Below are 6,837 nucleotides of genomic sequence, written 5' to 3' on the forward strand. Positions count from 1 at the left end.
CCCCTTCCTGATTTCTTATTTTTTTGCATGTTTGTCACACTTAAATGTTTCAGATCATCAAACAAGTTTAAATATTAGTCAAAGATAACACAAGTAAACACAAAATGCAGTTTTTAAATGAAGGTTGTTATTATTAAGGGAAAACAAAATCCAAACCTACATGGCCCTGTGTGAAAAAGTGATTGCCCCCTAAACCTAATAACTGGTTGGGCCACCCTTAGCAGCAACAACTGCAATCAAGCGTTTGCGATAACTTGCAATGAGTCTTTTACAGTGCTGTGGAGGAATTTTGGCCCACTCATCTTTGCAGAATTGTTGTAATTCAGCCACATTGGAGGGTTTTCGAGCATGAACTGCCTTTTTAAGGTCATGCCACAGCATCTCAATAGGATTCAGGTCAGGACTTTGACTAGGCCACTCCAAAGTCTTCATTTTGTTTTTCTTCAGCCATTCAGAGGTGGACTTGCTGGTGTGTTTTGGATCATTGTCCTGCTGCAGAACCCAAGTTCGCTTCAGCTTGAGGTCACGAACAGATGGCCGGACATTCTCCTTCAGGATTTTTTGGTAGACAGCAGAATTCATGGTTCCATTTATCACAGCAAGTCTTCCAGGTCCTGAAGCAGCAAAACAGCCCCAGACCATCACACTACCACCACCATATTTTACTGTTGGTATGATGTTCTTTTTCTGAAATGCGGTGTTACTTTTACGCCAGATGTAATGGGACACACACCTTCCAAAAAGTTCAACTTTTGTCTCGTCAGTCCACAGAGTATTTTCCCAAAAGTCTTGGGGATCATCAAGATGTTTTCTGGCAAAAATGAGACGAGCCTTAATGTTCTTTTTGCTCAGCAGTGGCTTTCGTCTTGGAACTCTGCCATGCAGGCCATTTTTGCCCAGTCTCTTTCTTATGGTGGAGTCATGAACACTGACCTTTACTGAGGCAAGTGAGGCCTGCAGTTCTTTGGATGTTGTTGTGGGGTCTTTTGTGACCTCTTGGATGAGTCGTCGCTGCGCTCTTGGGGTTATTTTTGTCGGCCGGCCACTCCTGGGAAGGTTCACCACTGTTCCATGTTTTCACCATTTGTGGATAATGGCTCTCACTGTGGTTCTCTGGAGTCCCAAAGCTTTAGAAATGGCTTTATAACCTTTTCCAGACTGATAGATCTCAATTACTTTCTTTCTCATTTGTTCCTGAATTTCTTTGGATCTCAGCATGATATCTAGCTTTTGAAGATCTTTTGGTCTACTTCACTTTGTCAGGCAGGTCCTATTTAAGTGATTTCTTGATTGAGAACAAGTGTGGCAGTAATCAGGCCTGGGTGTGGCTAGAGAAATTGAACTCAGGTGTGATAAACCACAGTTAAGTTATGTTTTAACAGGTGGGGCAAACACTTTTTCACACAGGGCCATGTAGGTTTGGATTTTGTTTTCCCTTAATAGTAACAACCTTCATTTAAAAGCTGCATTTTGTGTTTACTTGTGTTATCTTTGACTAATATTTAAACTTGTTTGATGATCTGAAACATTTAAGTGTGACAAACATGCAAAAAAATAAGAAATCAGGAAGGGGGCAAACACTTTTTCACACCACTGTATATAGCTGTTTGTGAATGTAAAAAAGTCTGAAAAGTGAAAGTTTCAAAAATCAAAGTGCACGAAATATGGAGTTATTGACTCCCAAAAGAAAGAACCGATTCTGAACACCTGAAACGAGTCGTTAGTAATTCCAGACTTACTTCCTGTACTAACCTACGTAATTTGGTAACAAAAAACCTGCCTCTGGTCTGTTTACATGTACAGCCAGTTCAGCCTCTGCTAACCGGCTAACTCACGTTATTGTCAAACTACATATAAACTACCACTGAGAAACGTCCTGTTCTCGTCGTGCTTCTGATAGTGGTTCGGGTTGATCTTCCGATGTATCACTATTGGAATCGGGCTCAAATTGGTAAGGTAAAACAGACATTTTTTCAGACGGAGCTGAAACTCGGATATGGTAGTGGCCCTTTCCTTTCCGACACGTGCTGTAAGCGGTACACCAATCACAACAGACTGGGACATTTGACCAATCAGAGCAGAGTAGGCTCTCTGAAAGGAGTTTAGAATGAATCCTTTAGAACGGATCATTGAACGAGTCGTTTTTGACACTGGGAAAAAAAAAGGTAATGCTGCAATTTAAATTATGAGCGAATTTAAGTGTTTTTTGACCTTGCATGTGGATGCATGTAGATCTATTGTATGAGACCTTTAAAACAAAATTAGGCACGTTTAAAAATCATAATAGGTGCACTTTAAACACATTGGATGGAAACGTTTTATTTATTTATCTTTGCGTGAAATTTAGATAATTTTATTTTTTTGTTACATAAATTAATTTCGTAACTTGGATGGAAATATGACTACTGTTGCATTTAATGTCATTCTAAGCTCCTGCCAGTTCTCTTCCAGTTTTGCCGTTGATATACTGAAATGTATAATTTATGGGTGAAGTGTCATTTTTTTTTTTAATGTTCTCCTGTCCCGGTTTAATATGCAGAGACAACTAAAATAAGCAACCCATAGCATGATTTTCCCAGAAACGTGTAAACACTGTGGTGCTTTCAAAACATTGCTCTGTTGTTTGAGCACCCTGATCAGCTCAACATAGCAACATTTGCTCAACCACTGGTGTGAGTTTGGGCGGGACTATCTATCTGGCCGACCAAGAGAAGACGGAGGGAGTGTTCATTATTTTTGCAATTCTGTTTGGTGTCACTATAGAGGCACAGAAACTACTCACCCTTAAAAAAAATTTGATTATAATGACAGGTGATATATTTGAGTAATCTCACGAACATCATAATTCTGTCAGGTTCACCGGCTTGTGCTTGTGGACAAAGAGGATGTGGTGAGGGGAATTGTCTCGCTCTCTGATTTGCTGCAGGTACTGGTCTTGACTCCTGCAGGCGTGGCTGCACTTTTCTCTTAATACCAGTGGAGGGCTCCCCTATCCATAACTGTCCTAATTTAAGTCCCTCCCCATACCAGATAGGCAGCCCATCTTATGTTCCTTTTGCTGCATGGTAGTCATGTTTCTCTGGTGCTTGTACTTGTATCTATTTTTATTCTTTGTTAGAGAAGACAAATAGTTGTTTGTGTCTGAAAGGATATTAGTGTAGATATAAGTTTTTCTGTGAGTGCAAGAAAGTTTCTTAATTAACAGATAAAAAGAATCATTTTTGTGCTGCGTAATTCTGTTTTCCAGAAATTAGTCACAAAACAAACCATGAGACTTGAAGATGTGAAGGGTTGAAGATTGAAAGTGTAAATATTTTTTTAATGTCGCTGACACTTTGGGATTTGATGTACCACTTAAAACATGTCTAATGTTATTTTTCAATTTTACTTTTATATTTGAATAATCTATCAAACAATTATCGCATAATTATTTAAGTGTGCTATTTCTAATCAGACTACAATATTGCCATTTTGTTATGTACCATTAACAATGCTAATCCCTTTTTGCAAAAATGTATAAATTGATCTATAAAAACTTCTCTGTGAAAAACCTCTTGACTCATCCTCATATTGTAAATAAACTGATAACGCTGTCATTTATGTTTTTCATATAATTTACTTTCCATATTGTGCAAATATTGTTTGGGATCTTTTTCTACCACAAAAATGGCAAAAAAAAAAAAAAAAAAAAAAAGTACCACATGACATGTGACGGCTGTTTCATTTAATTAAACCATAAAAGTTATTCTAAAAAAAATTAAAGAACTCCTGAATAACTGTGCTGTTCCTATATGAAAGTAGCTGCCTTTGTGGTAGGATGGCACATATACCTACTGCAGTTTTCCTGTTGTATGTTCCAGTTTAATCCACATCTACTGAGGAAGAGCTACTATACTAAAATGAGAAATATTTGACTGTCATTAAGTTTCAGTTCTCTTTGAATACATTTAAATGACATTTTACTTGGTTTTTACATTTTTTAATTCAGCATAATTTATATTAATAATTTTGTAAAATTACTTAATATTATTAGTAATATTTCACAGTATTTTTAAATATATTTATAAAAAAGGAAACAAATAGCGCAGCATTGAGATGGCAAATACAGAGTTCAATGTTTGATTTCTTGTGGTGCCTATATTTACCAGAGGTGTATCCTTGTACATCCTGCTTTCACTCAAAGTCAGCAAACAGTGTCTTGCTAAGTGTTAAGTAGGAGTTTAACAACCTAATTTGCATAGTTTGAACATTTGTTGAACGATGATTTCTATATTTAGAAACTGAACACTGTAGTCATGAAATATCTCATTATCAAAAAGTGATAAATTATGACTAATGTTTTAAGCACTTACAACAAACTGGTTCAGTTACTAATGTCCTAAAGGGGTAGTTCACCCAAAAGTAACACATTTTGTCAACATTTACTCACCCTCTTGTTGTTCCAAACCCATATGACTTTTGTTATTCTGTGGAACACAAAAGGAGTTGTTAGGCAGTATGTTATCATCAGTAATAATTCACTTTCGATGCATTTTTATTTTCCCCATACAGTAAAAGTGAATGGTGACTGAGGCTGTCATTCTGCCTTACATCTCTCAAAGAAAGTCATACATTTTTGGAACAAAACGAGGGTGAGTAAATGAAGACAGAATTTTCATTTTGGGACAAACGATCCCTTTAAGACATTGCAACTTGAATTCTAGTGAATTCTGTTTTTATGGTTTTTATTTTTTTCATTTTATTTTATTTTTTTATTTTTTTTACTGGTGTCTTGTTTTATTTTATTTTTTTCAGTGATAATCATAGCCGAAAGAAACCAGATTACAGGTCAAGGCGTTCAACTGCCATGTGTCAAATGTTGTTTTATAGCCTCATGATATTCTGATAAAGGAGTTCTAAATGTTAAACACTAGGATGCAAGTTACTGTACCTTTGGCGGTGTCAATGTTAGGTGTATTTACAATCTTGTTTACATTTCTGAAACTTAAAGTACTGTACATGATCTTTTTTGAGTCATCATAAAAACACACGTACTGTCTTCCACCCTTGTTTGTAATGCAATCACTCAGCAACAGAAAGTCAAACAGACATTCAGGGAGGTAAATTCACTGTCTCGTCTTCTCTGTCTCCTTGGATGGAGTGGGTTAAAGTCACTTACAACATCATCAGGAGTATTGTGGCCCTACATTTCTTTTTCCCAGTGACAAATTTGACTTTTTTTAACTGGATATTTTCAGGAATTTCTGAATAAACTGAATGTGGAACTCTTGACTAAATTCTTTCTAAAAGAATGGAGCAAGATAAAGAAAGGTCTGGACCACCAGGGTAAGCTTTTCTGGCAGCACTTTCTCAAGATTATGCTTGTTTACTGGCATGCTGAATAGCAAAGATTAAAGCAAAATAATGTATTACAAGCAAATTCATAATTTAATATAAATTAAAAAATATGTAGTCATCATCAGATGCTTTTTTACAAAACAATATACAATACTCTTTTGAATTTGGGAGTTATCTTGTTCATAGGCACAATGGTGACAGCTCATAGATTGCCCCTTGCTGGGCTTGAACCTCCATTCTTTTCATTCCTATCCCAGATATTTTTCAAAACAATTTCCAATGTGTTTTTGCAGTAAAAAGGTGTTTGGAATAAAAGTGAAGAAGAAACAAAGAAAAGGAAACAAGGGTCTTGTAATCTCTAACAACGGTGCTCTAGGTAAGACTATGAAAGCAAATATGTAGTTAAGTAGTGTGGTGCTCTCTTAACTTGGTGGTTAAATAAATTAATCCATAGGTAAATTAATCCATAAATTCAGACATGCAACAGCTAAGCTTGAACTTTAACCAAGGTTTAAAATGCTTGTAAATCAATGCCTTATGCCTGATCTTGTTTAATCTTTCCACTATATAGAGGCTGAGTTTGAAACAAATCCTAATGACCCAGATGTGTTAGATGTACCACACCCTGAAAATGCTCAAGCAGGCACTTCAGGACACTCTTCCTTAAAACAGATTCCTAATTCTAAAAGGCACTTTTTGTTTTTAATCTCAAATTATATCTTTCTTTTCCACTCAAATCTTTACAGTGTAACGTTGTATTTCTTTTCATTCATGCATATATATATATATATATATATATATATATATATATATATATATATATATATATATATATATATATATATATATATATATGTGTGTGTGTGTGTGTGTGTGAGTGTGTGTGTGTATATATATATATATAACATTTTTGTATTTACAAGGTCTAAACCTATGGCCAAGATATTGGAAAGTGAAAGCAAACCACAACATTTCCAGGTAGAATCAAAGTCAAACTTGAGCTTTAAACCCAAAATTTGTCCATTCTTGTTTTAAGGTGAAATGTTCATGCTAAGTGTTGAAAGCATAGTCCAATAAAATTTGCTGCTGTCTTCTTCCTAAGATTTCCATCAATATAACAGAGGCTAAGCAGCTGGTAGGGGACAATATAGACCCAAGTGTTGTGATTGAAATTGGAGATGAGAAAAAACAGGCCTCTGTTAAAGAAGGAACAAATTCTCCCTTTTACAACGAGGTTAGGAAATACTGTATTTTTACACAAAACTTTGAAATAATGGAATTCATTTATAATGACAAGAATATTTCATAAGTGTGGTCTTCTCGCTTCTCAACAGTATTTTGTGTTTGACTTCTTTTGCCATCAAGATATCTTTTTTGACAAAGTCATCAAACTTTCAGTAAGTATGTACTGTATGAAAATAAAAGAGTCTTCTTGATGGTACCTGCAGAGCTAACATTAACAAACTAATGGACTTCTCCCAAAGGTAATGCACTCAAAGA

The sequence above is a fragment of the Myxocyprinus asiaticus genome, chromosome 11 (assembly GCF_019703515.2).
Source record: "Myxocyprinus asiaticus isolate MX2 ecotype Aquarium Trade chromosome 11, UBuf_Myxa_2, whole genome shotgun sequence".
Lineage (NCBI taxonomy): Eukaryota > Metazoa > Chordata > Actinopteri > Cypriniformes > Catostomidae > Myxocyprinus > Myxocyprinus asiaticus.